Genomic DNA, 15710 nt, shown 5'->3' on the forward strand with positions numbered 1-15710 from the left:
CCTCAGCCTCCTGAGTAGCTGAGACTACAGGTGCATGCCACCACACCTGGCTAATTTTTAAAATCTTTTGGTAGATATGGGGTCTTGCTCTGTTCCTTAGGCTGGTCTCAAACTCCTGGGGTCAAGCAATCTTTCTGCCTCAGCCTCCCAAAGTGCTGGGATTACAGGTGTGAGCTACTGCACCTGGCCATTTACTGTGATATTTTGAAAAAATTTTTTCTCTGTCTCTTATTTCAAGTCCAGAGGTCATCTTCTTCCCATATCATTTTGACAATTTGGACAGCCTTGCCTCTTCCATGATCAGCGAAGGTTGTAGATTTCCTTTACCTGCCTGGACAGAGAAAACTTCAGTTTATGTGGCTTGCACCAATTTCGAGATTCACTCAGCCTCCTCTCATACAACCTTAGAGCTCAGTGGAATCCCCATCTTCCTCAGTTATAAAGAGATTAAATTTATCCTACTTTTAAAATGTTTTTGTAAAAGGTATTGTTTCCTTAATTTCTTTTTCAGATAGTTTGGTGCTATTGTGTAGATACACTATAATTTTTGTGTTAATTTTGTATGCTATAATTTTACGGAATTTATTTATAAATTTGAACAATTTTGGGTAAAATCTATAGGGTTTTCTACATGTAAGATCATGTTTTCAGGAAGCAGAGAAAATTTCACTTCTTCCTTTCCTATTTGAATGTCTTTTATTTCTTTTTCTTCTCGAATTGCTTTGGACAGGACTTCCTGTATAATATTGAATAGAAATGGTGAGAGTAGGGATTCTTATCTTATTCCTGATCTTAGAGGAAGGACCTTCAACTTTTTGCTGACTGTTGAGTGTAATGTTAGCTATGGACTTGTCACACATGGATGTTTTGTGTTGGGGAATAATTTCTTCTATTCCTAATTTGTTGAAGTTTTTATCATGAAAGAGTGTTGAATTTTGTCAAGTGCTTTTTCTGCATCTATTGAGATGATCATAAGTTTTTGTCTTTCTTTCTGTTAATGTGGTGTATCACATTTATTGATTTACATGTGTTGAATCATCCTTGAGTTGGAATAAATCCAACTTGATCATTGTGAATGAACCTTTTAATGTACTTTTCAATAAAGTTTGCTAGTGTTTTGTTGAGGATTTTTGTGTCTATGTTCATCAGGAATATTGGCCTGTAATTTTCTTATCTTGTAGTGTCATTGTCTTACTTTGGCATCAGGGTAATGCCAGCCTCATAAAATTAGTTTGAAAGTATTTCCTCCCTTCACATTTTTAGAAGAGTTTTAGAAGAATTGGTATTTGCTCTTCCTTAAGTGTTTGATAGAATTCAGCAGTGAATTCATCTGGTCTTGGACTTTTCCTTGATGGGAGACTTCTTATTGCTGATTCAATCTCCTTAACTCATTTTTGATCTGCTTAGATTTTCGATTTCTTCCTGATTCAGTCTTGGTAGGTTGTATGTGTCCAAGAATTTATTTACTTTTTCTAGGTTATCCAATTTGTTAGCATACAGTTGTTCATAGTATCGTATTTTGTGCTGTCGGCTGTAATGTCTCCTCTTTTGGTTTTGATTTTATTTATTTGAGTCATCTCTTTTTCTTGTTAGTGTAGCTACGGGTTTGTCCATTTTATTCAGATTTTAAAACAATTCTTAGTTTTGTCGTCTTTTGTATTTTTTTTTAGTTTCTATTTTATTTATTTCTGCTCAGTAATAAAGAGGAAACTGAGGCTGGAAGAGTGTAAGTGATTTAGGCAGCGATGATAAAAATATTGTCACTTATGTCTGGCCATGTATTGACATAATGCCTCTTCCTATCTATGTACCTTTTATTTTTTTATTTTTTTATTCATTTATTTATTTTTGAGACAGAGTCTCACTGTGTCGCCCAGGCTGGAGTGCAGTGATGCAGTCTTGGCTCACTGCAACCTCTGCGTCCTGGGTTCAAGTGATTCCCTTACCTCAGCCTCCTGAGTAGCTGGGATTATAGGTGCGCGCCATCACGCCCGGCTAATTTTTGTATTTTTAGTAGAGACAGGGTTTCACCATATTGGCCAGGCTGGTCTCAAACTCCTGATCCCCCGCCTCGGCCTCCCAAAGTGCTGGGATTACAGGAGTGAGCCACCACGCCGGGCCCTATGCACCTTTTCTGCATGTCCGCATCTTAGATTGTAAATTCTCAAGGCTATAGGTATCTTATGTATTATTTTTCCCCACCATCTTGGATGCCTCCCCAGAGGTGAGTAGATGTCCTATAAATGCTTGGTGGTGGAGATGAAACAAAGAAAAAATTGTTTCTGGAAGCAGATTTTCTGGAAATTGCCAGAGAAAGCTGTTCAGCGGTCAGAGAGTGACCATTCTTCTGTCTGAAATGGCTTTAAAGAAATCTCGCTCCCCCGGGGAATGACTCAGTGCATGCCTGCCCCTAAGCTCCCTCCAGATGCTTCCCCGAGGCTCCGCAGGGGGAGGTATGATCAGTGTCACTACCTAAGAAGATTTCTGCTTGCAGCAACAATTTTTGTTACTTTTGGCAGATATATCTAGAGGACAGCCAAGAAAGGATGTGACATAAATTCAACAATTTAATTCTGAAAACCCCGTGGTTTCAATTTTGCTCATTTCTTGTTAGAGCTTTGTTTTTCCTCTGGTCATACCAACTGGACTTCCAGGGGATTATTTCTTCTTCCAAATTAAGGACATTTTCAGAGCCAAATTTTAGGTCTTTCCTGATTTAAAGAAAAAAAAAAAAAACAATGAAGGGATCGTGGGCTTGGCTTTGAATAATAGCCAGGGACACTATACAAAAAGCTATTATTACACTTCCTAACAAAGTAATACTATTTTTAAAAAACACCTTTTTTATGATGAAGAAAAATGTAATATTTTTATGGAAACTCTACTCAGAGGTTCTCATCATAAACATAATTTTAGCTTTTGGAAGTGGAAATGGTGCAGTCTAAGGATTAGATTTTTTTTTTTTCTAAAGCAAATTTGGAGCTAAAGCTACGAGTAAGTGCTTGAAGGAAGGCACCTCGACCCAGTCCTCCATGAGAAGGCCTCATGGTGAGATGAACAGAACATTGGATTTACAGCCAAGAGCTTGGCTCACTTGAGTTCTGGCCCTGAGTGACCTGGGGGAAGTTATGACATGAGTTTTCTCTTTGGTAGGAGAAGGTAATCAGGCCAAACTCACCAAAGTGCTGTAAGGATACATTCAATAGGATTATTATAATAGCTAATATTTTTTGAGAGCTTAGTATGTGCTAGGCACTGTGTTGAGGGATTAAACAATCCTCTAATGTAGGAACTATTACTCTTCATCATCTTACAGATACAGAGACTGAGGTATAGCGAGGTAAGTTTCTTGCTCAAGATCTCATAGTTAGCGAGTGATGGAACCAATGGCCAGATCTGGGCAGTGTGGCTTCAGGACTGTGCTCCAATTCACTATCATGTACTCTCTTCCAAGATAATGCATGTGAGAGCATCTGACACAATGCTTGGCACATAGTAGGTATTTGATTAGTTTTCACTGGTTCTGTCCAATTCAAGCACAAACCCAGCATTTCTGTATAGCCCTGAGGCCTTAGCAGCTCAATACCAGTAATATCTGTGCTGTTAAGATGGTCATTCAACAAAATTGCAATAAAATGTACACAACATTGACAAAATGTCATGCTGTCACACCTAGACGAAAATAAATTCACGATAAACTATCAATGATAAAACTGCTTTTTGAGCATCAGGGGTTTCTTTCTCCTAGTTTGATCACAACTTCTGTATCCCTTGGCCCCCTATCGTATATCATCTAATTAACAGAATCTTCAGAGTAAAGATATGTCTTCCATTAAATATGCATTTTTGAGTATCCCCTTAGCTGTTTACTGAATAAAATTGCCCTTCCTTTATTTAAGAAACATTTAACTATATCCCCTATGTTCAGGACATCATATCAAATCAATCATAAAATGATAAAGAAGAGAAGGCATATCCAATCAAAACTTGCATTTTAATGATCTAGTTCCAAAGCATATGCATAGAATTTAATGTACTGGAATATACCTTCTTTGCAACCTATATAAGCTTAGATACTCTGAGGTGCTACTGTTCTCCGCAGCTCACTCATGTAGAAATTAGCTCCTCTAACTTCAATCAAATGCCTTTTTGTTCAGGTTATTCTCCCTAAGGATACCAGTTCTTTTCTCTTGGGAGTTTATGACAAGACAATGTGGGGAAAAGCAAGAGAGATCAGATTGTTAATATGTCTGTATAGAAAGAAGTAGACATAAGAGACTCCATTTTGTTCTGTATTAAGAAAAAAATTCTTCCACCTTGAGATGCTGTTAATCTGTGACCTTACCCCCAACCCCGTGCTCTCTAAAACATGTGCTGTGTCAAACTCAAAGTTAAATGGATTAAGGGTTGTGCAAGATGTGCTTTGTTAAACAAATGCTTGAAGGCAGCATGCTCCTTAAGAGTCATCACCACTCCCTAATCTCAAGTACCCAGGGACACAAAAACTGCGGAAGGCCGCAGGGACCTCAGCCTAGGAAAGCCAGGTATTGTCCAAGGTTTCTCCCCATGTGATAGTCTGAAATATGGCCTCGTGGGAAGGGAAAGACCTGACCGTCCCCCAGCCCGACACCCGTAAAGGGTCTGTGCTGAGGAGGATTAGTATAAGAGGAAGGCATACCTCTTGCAGTTGAGACAAGACAAAGGCATCTGTCTCCTGCCTGTCCCTGGGCAATGGAATGTCTCGGTATAAAACCCGATTGTACGTTCCATCTACTGAGATAAGGAAAAACTGCCTTAGGGCTGGAGGTGAGACATGTGGGCGGCAGTACTGCTTAACAAAGCACTGAAATGTTTATGTGTATGCATTTCTAAAGCACAGCACTTGATTCTTTACCTTGTCTATGATGCAAAGGCCTTTGTTCACGTGTTTGTCTGCTGACCCTCTCCCCACTATTGTCTTGTGACCATGACACATCCCCCTCTCTAAAAAACACCGATAAGTAATCAATAAATACTGAGGGAACTCAGAAGCCAGGGGGATCCTCCATCTGCTGAACGCTGGTCCCCTCGGTCCCCTTATTTCTTTCTCTTCACTTTGTGTCTTTTCCTTTTCCAAGTCTCTCGTTCCACCCAACGAGAAACACCCACAGCTGTGAAGGGGCGACCCACCCCCTTCAGACAACAAAAAGCATTTTTTGAAATGAACTGAATTTGCACTACTGGTGAGGGAGAAGCTACTCTATTTTATCTAGTCGTTATTTTACAATGTGTAGAATGTTTCAGATACAGCACAGAGCTCCTGCCTTCCAGAAGCCTAGAGTCTAGAGAAGGTGTCAGCAAGCTGTGGCCCATCTGGCCCTCTACCTGTTTTTGTAAATGAAGTTTTATTAGAACACAGCCACACCCATTCACTGAATTACTGTCTGTGGCTGTATTTGCACTAAAATGGCAGAGTTGAGTAGTAGCAAATGACAGTCTATGGTCCCCAAAGCCTAACATATTTTTGATTTGGCCTCTTACCAAAAAACTTTGCCAACCCCTATTCTAGGGAGGTTCTATGAGAAAGATTATGTAATGGGCATATTATGTAACTAGATATAAAACAAACAGGATTATGGCATATAACCACCATAGAATTTTAAAATATGTTCAATTGCTGGATTAAAACTTGAGCTATCTCATGACTTTTTAAAGATTATTCTTAAATAATGAAACTCCTACATTCACTGTAATTTATAAAATACAGTCTCCATTCTAGAAGTCCAAACTCATTTAATAGCAAAAAATTTCAACTTCATTCCAAGTCATAATTCCTTTCTCCCTTGAAAACTAGGGCTTGCTTGTTTCCTGCCTCTTGGGAAATGGTTTCTTCTGTCTTTCTTCCCCAGCTTGCTAACTCTGGTTTTTGTCATTCTGGGGTTGGTGTGGGGTCAGAGGTGGGAGTGTGGAGGACAGGTCAGAGAAGCAAGAAAGTTATTACTTTCCCGACATGGTCATCATACAGCTTTGGGCTTTCTGAATTTGGGCAGTTGTTCAAACCTCTTTATCTTGTGGCACACTTTTGTGAGTTATTTGGAGGCCCTGTTTCCCCACCTCCCCCAAGTTCCAGAGATCTCTCACCTGGGTGGGTCGTCCTCTGGCTTAACTGGTCATTTACTCCTTCCATAGCCTCTAAAGCGAGACCAGCGCACCCCTCTGGCAGCTTGATTCACATGTTCTAAGGTGACTTCACTGGCTCAGAGCCCTGGCAAGTGTGTCGTTTCATCTGCCCCAACAAACTCTAGACAGGCAGGCAGGTCCCAGGGCCTCTTCCTTTGTTTTGATCTGTCCAACTGTAGCTGGCCAGACTGTCACTCCCATTTAGATTTCTCAATAGAGAGTCAAACACTAGTTTAGTCGGCTATGTATGCCACCCTCCTACATCCAGGGACACCTTTTAAAGCCTCCAAGGGGTCACCTGAAGCCACCTTCTCTTGACTCAAGCTGATGCAAGTACATCTCCCATTTTCTTGCTTGGCGGGGAGGTCCTCCTAAAACAGCTCTCTCCAGAGAAACTGGTCTCACAAATCCTTCCTCTCCAAATCCACTTCTGACTTATTTTATGGCTTCGGTGTGAGGAAGGGACTTGAGAGTCCTGCAGCCAGTTTGGTTCATGATTTTTGCAAGTCTTCCCAGGTTATCTATTTCACTCGGAACTTGATCTTGATTGTTTCTGGGCGCCTCAGTCAAAATTTCCAATTTAACATAATATACAATTAGACCAAAGGCATCTGGACCAAAGAGGAAATAGATTATTTAAGGTGAGATTGAATCCAGGTCTGAGTTATGTTTCTAGGATGAAGAAGATGAACAAAAGAAAGAAGAGGAGGTATAGAAGGGAAATAAAGAACAAGATGTTTGGAGTTTGAAGCTCAGAAGTTGGTGGAGATTTGTGGAAAATCTAGATGCGTAGGTTGAGAGGCACTGACAGGGAAGGGAATTTACTACCTATGGAGTCCAGAGCTGACAAGGATGTTCTACTTGTCCTCAAGCTGCTCCCAGAATAGCGAAGGAACCATCCAGGAGGATCATGGATGACAAAAGCCTGGAAAATAGAAATGTTTCCAGGCTTTTAGAATGGACATGGAGCCTTCCATTGAAGTATGTCAAAACCACATTGTATAAAGTGCTCTCACTTTTCATTTTCAAACATGTATAATAGGAAAATTTCCATGTTGTGTGAAATGTTGTCAGCTCAAATGCCTAGTTTTTTAAATAAAAGTGAATGATATAAATCATCCTAGGTTGGGCATAGTGGCTCATGCCTGTAATCCCAGCACTTTAACAGCTCATGTCTGTAATCTCAGCACTTGGAAGGCCAAGGTGGGGGGATCTCTTGAGCCCAGGAGTTCAAGACTGGCGTGGGCAACATAGCGAAACCCCATCTCTACAAAAAATACAAAAACAATTAGCTGAGTGTGGCTGTATGTGCCTGTAGTCCCAGCTCCTGGAGAAGCTGAGGTGGAAGGATCACTTGATCAAAGGCAGCAGAGGTTTCAGTGAGATAGCACCACTGCACTCTAGCCTGGGTAACAGAGAAAACTTTGTCTAAAAAAAAAAATAAATAAAATCCAAAAAATCATTCTATGTTTGTATGTCTATCACGGCAATTTGGACATTAACACACATTGCCAACTTCAGTAACAGGAACTTGAAAACTCAAAGCTGTTAAAATGTTAACTTCTGCACTTCGCCCTTTGAGGGTTTGAACTGACCTTAAAACACCGTGCAGAAGTAAGACTGAAACGGTGCATTAGGAGTTATTCACCACACTGGGAAGGAACAAGAATCATTGAAGTCATTGCTTTAAGAGTAATGCAATCTTCCTCCATTGTCCCAAACCTTCAGGAAAATTCTACTACACACTAACGCCTTGTGCTGGAGGTACCTAGAAGTCAAAGAGTGGGGGTGTGTTTTACACTCAGCAATGACTTCAGGCTGTACTTGGAGCGTGTCTGCACTTAAAAGTCCCCACCATTCCCACCAAGGGAATTGTTCCTGAGTTGTGTTTATCCCTGGTCTCCATTTTCCCATGATTTTATTGGAACTCTTGTTCTTTTTACTAGAAGAGGGCTTCCAATAATAACATTTTTGTGTATCTTTTATGCATAGAGGTTTTTCTCTCTACCCCTTCCCCAAACTACTTTAGGTCTGACTTTAGGTGCCCCAAAAGGCAGGAAGAGGCTCTCTATGTAAATAGTCTCTGACTTGAGACTCTACCTTTTAGTAACAGCAGTGATATAAACCTTGAAATTAATTATCTTTTCTGTATCTGGGTCAAATTCTTAGGCACTGTTCTCTCTCCACCAATCTCTAGGGCCATGGAGATAAGAGAGATATCTACAGTGGGGATAAGAGAGAGATCTACAGAGACACAAATGAGATAGAGACTCAGTTGAAGCAGGAAATCAGAACACTTGGGGACCAGGAGAGACATCAGCCTTCTGGGAAGCCTTGGAGAGAAGAATGTGGGATCAGCTGGTGATGAACACTGGCTTTCCATCACTGGGAGATGGGAGCTTGAGACATTTTTATTTGCATACTAAAGGTCAGGGTGACTTCCTTAGTCCAGATGACTGGGGAATGTGCATCCAAGGGGATTGATACTGGGTTCCATGTAGAGGGCAGAATTTTAAGCCTGAGTGAAGCCAAAATGAGATTTGCATATTTAAAAGTTTACTGAGGTCACTGGATTAAGGATGGATTGAGAGGATGTCAGTTGGAGACCGGAAAAGGCTATTACAATAATCCAAGCACAAAACAATTCATGAAGAGCTAAATTACTCCATTGGCATGGGGAACAGAGATGAGAGAGCTGCGTTCAAGACAACTAAAATGCACCATTTCTAGGAGCTGATGATAGATTGGCTGTTGAGATGGGAGAGGGAGGGACGAATCATAGGTCCTCTCATATTTCTGGCTTGGGTGACTAGGAGAATTTTAATTCCATGCACTGAGACGGGAAAGAACAGATTTGTAGGGAAACGTGTCTATCTCTTTGGTGGCCAAAAGGTGAGACTATGAGAATCAAGGTAGAAAAAAAGATTGTGGGATGGGTTTGGACTAGGTTAACAAAACCAAAACATCCAGAAGGGAGGAAATTCTGAGTAAGGTGTAAGTCCTAAAAGTCTATTGTAGTCTATTGTATTTTGAAGTCTGTTATGTTTTTTCATACAAATAGCAATAGCCCATTAAAATAGAGTTGCTAAATCTTCACTATAGAACATAAAAGTACTTCTACAAAAATTAGCTGGGTGTGGTGACACATGCTTTAGTCCCAGTTACTCCAAAGGCTGAGGTGGGGGGAGATCGCTTGAGCCGGGGAGGTTGAGGCTGCAGTGAGCCGTGATAGCACCACTGCACTCCAGCTTGAGAGACAGAGTGAGATCCTGTCAAAAAAAAAAAAAATTACTGTGACACTGTTAAAGCATTGTCAGTTCTTTGCTCTTAATCCCCTAGGAAGGAGTCCTGATGGTAGCAGAAAGTGACATTAAAAATGACAGGTAAAGAAAAGGTGCCATCCTAATTCTGCCTGGCATCTTCTTCCTTTTCATTTTTTCTATTTTCTTTTCAACTGCAAACTCACTCCTCCCTTTAGATTCAGTTTGCATTCTAGCTTCCTTGGGAAACTATAAATCACTAAAGCTTCCCCAAAATACTTATCCCACAGGAATAGGCACATGAACAATTAACAAACTATTAATTGGACAGCCAGTGAAAATACCCCAGCCCTGTTGTACCCACCCAGTGATTGGTTCAGGAATAAGTTTGTGTTCCAAGCAGCACCAATCAAATTCTTCCCTTTGATGGCTCTAAGGAGGTTGAAGGATATCAGCTGTCTTTCTGCTAGACTTGTTACACGTTGAGAGAAGAGTCTGTGGTTGCTTGGTGCCATTATGTCCCCTTGGTAAGACTTTGAAGCCAATGATATATCTTGATTTCCTGGTTATGTTAGCCAATAAATTTCTTCATCCCCTCCTTTTTACATTTTCTCAATATAACTTGAGGTTTTTCTTTTTACTTGTGAGCAAAAGAAGTCTGAAAAGCTTCCCTATTCCAAAGTTAATGGTCCTCGCATTGATGCCTCCACTACTATATTGAGGTGTCATTCACAAACCATGTGCTTCATCCTTTAAGTACAATTTAGTGGTTTTAATACTTTCACAGAGCTGTGCAACCATTACCGTTATTTATTTTTTTTTAAATTTTATTATCCCAAAAAGCACATCCATACCTGTTAGCAGTTAGTCCTCACTCCCCTGGCAATATTTATTTCTCTATGGATTTGACTATTCTGGACATTTCGTACAAATGGAATTATACATGTGACCTTTGTGTCTGGCTTCTTCCATTTAGCACAGTGCTTTCCAGGCTCATCCATGTAGCATTGTATATTAGTCAGGGTTCTCCAGAGGGAAAGAACCAATATGATATATATATATATGAAAGGAAGATTATTAAGGAGAATTGGCTCACATGATCACAAGGCAAAGTCCCACAAAATGCCATCCGCAAGCTGAGAAGGTAGGAAGCCAGTAGTGGCTCAGTCCAAGTTCAAAAGCCTCAAAGTAGGGAAACCCACAGTGCGGCCTTCAGTCTGTGGCCAAAGGCCTGAGAGCCTCTGGCAAACCACTGGTGTAAGTCCAAGAGTCCAAGGGCCAAAGAACTTGGAGTCTGATGTCCAAGGGCAGGAGGAAGACTCCAGCAAAGGATAAAGATGAAAGTGAGAAGACTCAGCAGGAAAGTTCATCCCACCTTCTCCCACCCGCTTTGTTCTAGCGGCACTGGGAGCCGATTGGATGGTGCCTACCCACGGTGAGGGTGGGTCTTCCTCTCCCAGTCCACAGACTCAAATATTAATCTCCTCTGGCAACCCCCTCACAGAAACACCCAGAAACAATACTTTACCAGCTGTCTACAAATCTCTCAACCCAATCAAGTTGACACCTAATATTAACCACTACAAGTGTGTATTATTTCATCATTTCTTTTTATGCCCACCTATTCCTCATTTTGCTTATCTGTTCATCAATTGATGGACATTAGCATTGTTTGCACTTTTTGACTATTTTCAATAATGCTGCTACAAACATTTGTGTACAAGTTTTTGTGTGGGCATATGTTTTCAGTTCTCCTGGGTCCATACCTGGGAGTGGAATTGCTGCATCATGTGATAACTGTGTTTCACCTTTTCAGGAACTGCCAGACTCTCTTCCAAAGTTGGGTGCACCATTTCACATTCCCACCAGGAATATATGAACGTTCCGTTTTTTCACATCCTCACCATCACTTCTCATTATCTGTCTTTTGATTATGCCATTTGAAGTGGCATAAAGTGGTCTCTCACTGTGGTTTTGATTTGCATTTTCCTGATGGCTAATGATGTCAAGCACCCCTTCATGTGCTTATTGTCCATTTGTAAGGCTTTTTTGAGAAATGTCTATTTTAACTCTCTGCTTTAAGTTGGGCTATTTTTCCTTTTATTGTTGGGTTGTAAGAGTTCTTCATATATCATTCTGGATACAAGTCTCTTATCAGATATATGATTTTCAAATATGTTTTTTCTTTTCTGTAGGGTTTTTTTTTTTTTTTTACTTTACGGTGCTCCTTGGAGCACAAAAGTCTTTAATTTTGATGAAGACCAATTTAGCTATTTTTCTTTTGTCACTTATGCTCTTGGTGCTTTATCTAAGAACGCTTTGCCTCATCCACAATACAAAGACTTACACCTATGCTTTCTTCTAAGAGCTGTATAGTTTTAGGTCTATGAACCATTTTGAATTCATTTTTGTATCTGACTGCATTTTGCATCTCCATCTTTTTGCACTTGTCCAGTTGCACTATAATTTCTGGTACACATGCATCCTAAGTATATTTTTTCAGATAATGTTAATAAATACGGACCCTCAAAAATATTCTGAGCTTGAATAAATTCGGGAAAAATCTGCATAGCAAATTTTCCTTTTGAAGCTTCACAGTACAAACCTGCTCATTAAAAGCTCTAAATGGATAGGAGTAAAGAAGCCTGTTTCATTTCATTTAATCTAGTGTTTACAAATATCACAGTCTGGTGGATGCTAGGATGTACATCCCAGACACCCCTTTAGGAATGAAGGATCTGTTGCCCCAGCTGCTGGTGGTACCCGTGGAAACATCTCTTTACCTCTCCTTTGGGGATTTGCTCAGCTGAAAAGAGCTACCTTGCCCAAGTTCATGCCCACGGTCATGCCCACTTCCAGGGATGGATCACATCCAGTAACCGATTGGCTTGGAGACATAAAGGCGTGGTCATCTCGACCCAACTCAGGACACCCTTGAAAGGTCATCTGATCATCAGAACTCCCTGCAGTGTCAGTTGAGGCTTGCCCTAAGACTGCATTGTCTCTCAATTTTCCGCCTTTCTAATCCTGCTTTCTTCCCTTCCTTCCCTTCCCCAGGTGTTGATCTTAAGAGCATGCCCTAAGAACTTCCTCATGCAAAAATGCATCTTAGCATCTAGTTCTAGAACCTAACCTGAGGCAAAAAGTCTTTCCCAAACAGATTGAAATATGAAATGTAATTTTTAGAAAACATCTGCCTCTTGGAAAAGTATTTCAAAATACCAGTTTTGAAAATGCACTCCAGTAGAACAAAACTTGCAACCAGAAGAACTGATGTGAATTCACACGTGTTTGTTGGCGAGCCATTTTATGTTCATCTAGCCACCTATTCTGCCTCAGTTTTAGTTTCTCACCGATAAAAAACACCAGAAAATCCTCTCACAGGATTGTGAACATGCCTAGCACAGTGATTAGGTAATGTATTACAAACAGCTCCATGGGGGCAGGATTTTTGTCTGTTTTATGTACTACTACATCCCAAATGCCTGGAATTGTCTTTTGCATATAGTAAGCATTTAATAAATATTTGTTAAATTAACAAAGTAAATAGCAGACATCAAGCCTTTGATGCATATTTTCAGTCCATAGGACATAGTCATTTGTGAAACAGAATAAGTGAGGATTAGTTCAGTATAAATTATGAAAGAGCTGCTTGTTGACCTTTTCTATATGAATTGGGCAGCCATGAAAATATCAGCACCATTACTAAGGAGGTTTTTTTGGGCAACGTCCCACAGACCTTTACGTAGAGCCAACAATTGATTTTGCTGACCTTTCTCGTAATTTTTTTTTTTTTCTGAGATGGAATCTCGCTGTGTCACCCAGGCTGGAGTGCAGTGGCATGATCTCTGCTCACTGCAACCTCACCTCCCATGTTCAAGTGATTCTCCTGCCTCAGCTCCCACAGTAGTTGGGACTACAGGCGCCCGCCACCACACCTAGATAATTTTTGTATTTTAGTAGAGAAGGGATTTCACCGTGTTGGTCAGGCTGGTCTTGAACTCCTGATATCAGGTGATCCACCCGCCTCAACCTCCTAAAGTGCTGGGATTACAGGTGTGAGCCACCACGCTGGCCCTTTCTTGTAATTTTTGAAGTGGGTCATATTCTTAAGAATATAAGCTAAAAAGTCACTTACATTGGCTATTGTATTAGATTAAAGCAAGCTTCACAAAGTCACAATAAAATGATTTTTGAAGGATTGTGGACTTAAATGGTAAGATGTCTTGAACCTATTGAGAAGAATCAAAATGTCACAGCATTTTTTTTTTTTTTTTTGCGTGTTGTAGTGTAGAAGCCAAGGGAAACCTTCTTCTTTGCCCTCTGAAGTTTCACTGAAAATCACCCACAAGAGGTAGACTCATTAGTAAAAAGGCATACAAATCTATTAACGTGTATATGAGAGCCTTCAGAATGAAGACCCAGAGATCTAAGGCTAGTAGACAGAGCGGGGAAAACCCAGCAAGGCCTGTCTGTCTAGGTTCTTCTTGGCCTCTCTGAGCATGCATCCCTTCCTTCTGGGGAACGACCCTCTCTGCAATGAGGGTCTTTGGTTTTATGGCTGGCTTTGGGAAAAAAGGGGCTCTGGTTTCTCTGACTTGCCTTGGGGAAAAGGGATTCTAGTTTCTTTGGCTCCCAAGGGAGGAGAATAAGACTGACAGATGGGAGGGCAAGAGAAGGTCAGAGACAAATTTTTGCTTCTGAGGGTTTCATCTTGGAGTGTTGGTTTCTGAGTTCCAATGGTAGCATAAACAGAACAAAGAAATTCTAGGTGATTTAGCACATCTCAGGGCTTATGGTGGAAGAAGCCATTTCCCACTGGTAGCAACACTGGAGAGCAAGAGTCAACCCCTCAACCCAAGGCTGCATTGCTTGGGTTGGATGTTATGCATGATCTGCCAAAATACATAGTCTCTTTCTCTATGAAAATTTCAGCTCACAGACAACAACAGAAGCACGAGCACCTTCTAGACTCAGCAAAGGTTTGGGGACATTGCTCTCACTTCTCAGGCATAATCTAGCAGGAGAGAAACCTACCATCATCAACTCCAAAGAAGATAAACAGGGAAGACAGCCACATGGAGAGATCCAATCCAGCAGAGACAGAACACAGAAGAGGAAGCTGCTGATTGTCACCAGAGCTCAGAAAGCCACCTCGGAGAAGGTGTCACCTGAATTGTGTTTTTTTTCCCCCTTAGATTTATTGAGGTATAACTGACAAATAAAATTGTATATATTTAAGGCATACAACATGATGATTTGATACATGCATGCATTATGAAATGATTGCCACAATCAAGTTAATTGACACATCCATCACCCCACATGGTTATCTTTTTTCTTTCTTGGTGAGAACACTTAAGATCTATTCCCATATCAAATTTCAAGTATATGCTACAATATCGTTAACTGTCAGCACCATAACTGGATCCCCAGAACTTAGTCATCTTATAATTGGAAGTTTGCACTTTTCCACCAACATCTTCCATTCCCCAACCTCCAGCCCCTGGAAACCACCATTCTACTCTCTGTTTCTATGATTTCGATTTTTTTTCTTTTTCTTTTTTTAAGATTCCACATATAAGTGACACCACACAGCAATTGTCTTTCTTAATTCACTTGACATAATGCCTTCCATGTTCACCTAGGATTTCCTTCTTTCTCTCCCTTCCTCTCTCTTTCTTTCTTTCTTTCTCTCTCTTTCCTTTCTTTCTTTCTCTCTCTCTCTCTTTCTTTCTTTCTTTTTTGGAGGGGCAAGGGGACAGGGTCTGGCGTTGTTGCCCAGGCTGAGTGCAGTGGTATGATCATGGCTCACTGCAGCCTCAACTACCCTGGGCTCAGGTGACCCTCCTGCCTCAGCCTCCAGAGGAGCTGGGACCATAGGCGTACCTGCATGCCAGGCTAATTTTTGTATTTTTGTAAAGATGGGATTTTGCCATGTTGTTCAGACTGGTCTCAAACTCCTGGGCTCAAGCAATCTGCTTGCTTCAGCCTCTCAAAGTGCTGGGATTACAAGTGTGAGCCACTGTGCCCAGCCTCCTTTTTTATTGCTGAATAATATTCCATTATATATATATATGTGTGTGTGTATATATGACATTTATATATATCATATATAACTTACATATGCTATATATTATATATACATGTATAAAACTTTACACTAAGGGTCCGCTGATGAACACTTAGGTTGATTCTATATTTTGGCTATTGTGAATTGTGCTGCAATGAACATGGCAGTGCAGGCATCTCTTTGCGATAGTGATTTCATGTCCTTTGGATACATGCAGA

The 15710-nt window shown here is 40.7% G+C and overlaps 1 long non-coding RNA gene across 1 annotated transcript in view; it reads left to right on the forward strand.

Annotated features, from left to right (window-relative positions):
- The window catches only part of LOC129048197 (uncharacterized), a 67596-nt gene extending 52929 nt beyond the window's left edge, over positions 1-14667 (forward strand). Inside the window, exon 10 of the long non-coding RNA XR_008510362.1 lies at positions 14355-14667. This is a non-coding gene — a long non-coding RNA (uncharacterized LOC129048197). The remainder of the gene's footprint in view (positions 1-14354) is intronic.
- The last annotated feature ends 1043 nt before the right edge of the window (positions 14668-15710 follow it).

Source organism: Pongo abelii, chromosome 8 (assembly GCF_028885655.2).
Source record: "Pongo abelii isolate AG06213 chromosome 8, NHGRI_mPonAbe1-v2.0_pri, whole genome shotgun sequence".
NCBI lineage: Eukaryota > Metazoa > Chordata > Mammalia > Primates > Hominidae > Pongo > Pongo abelii.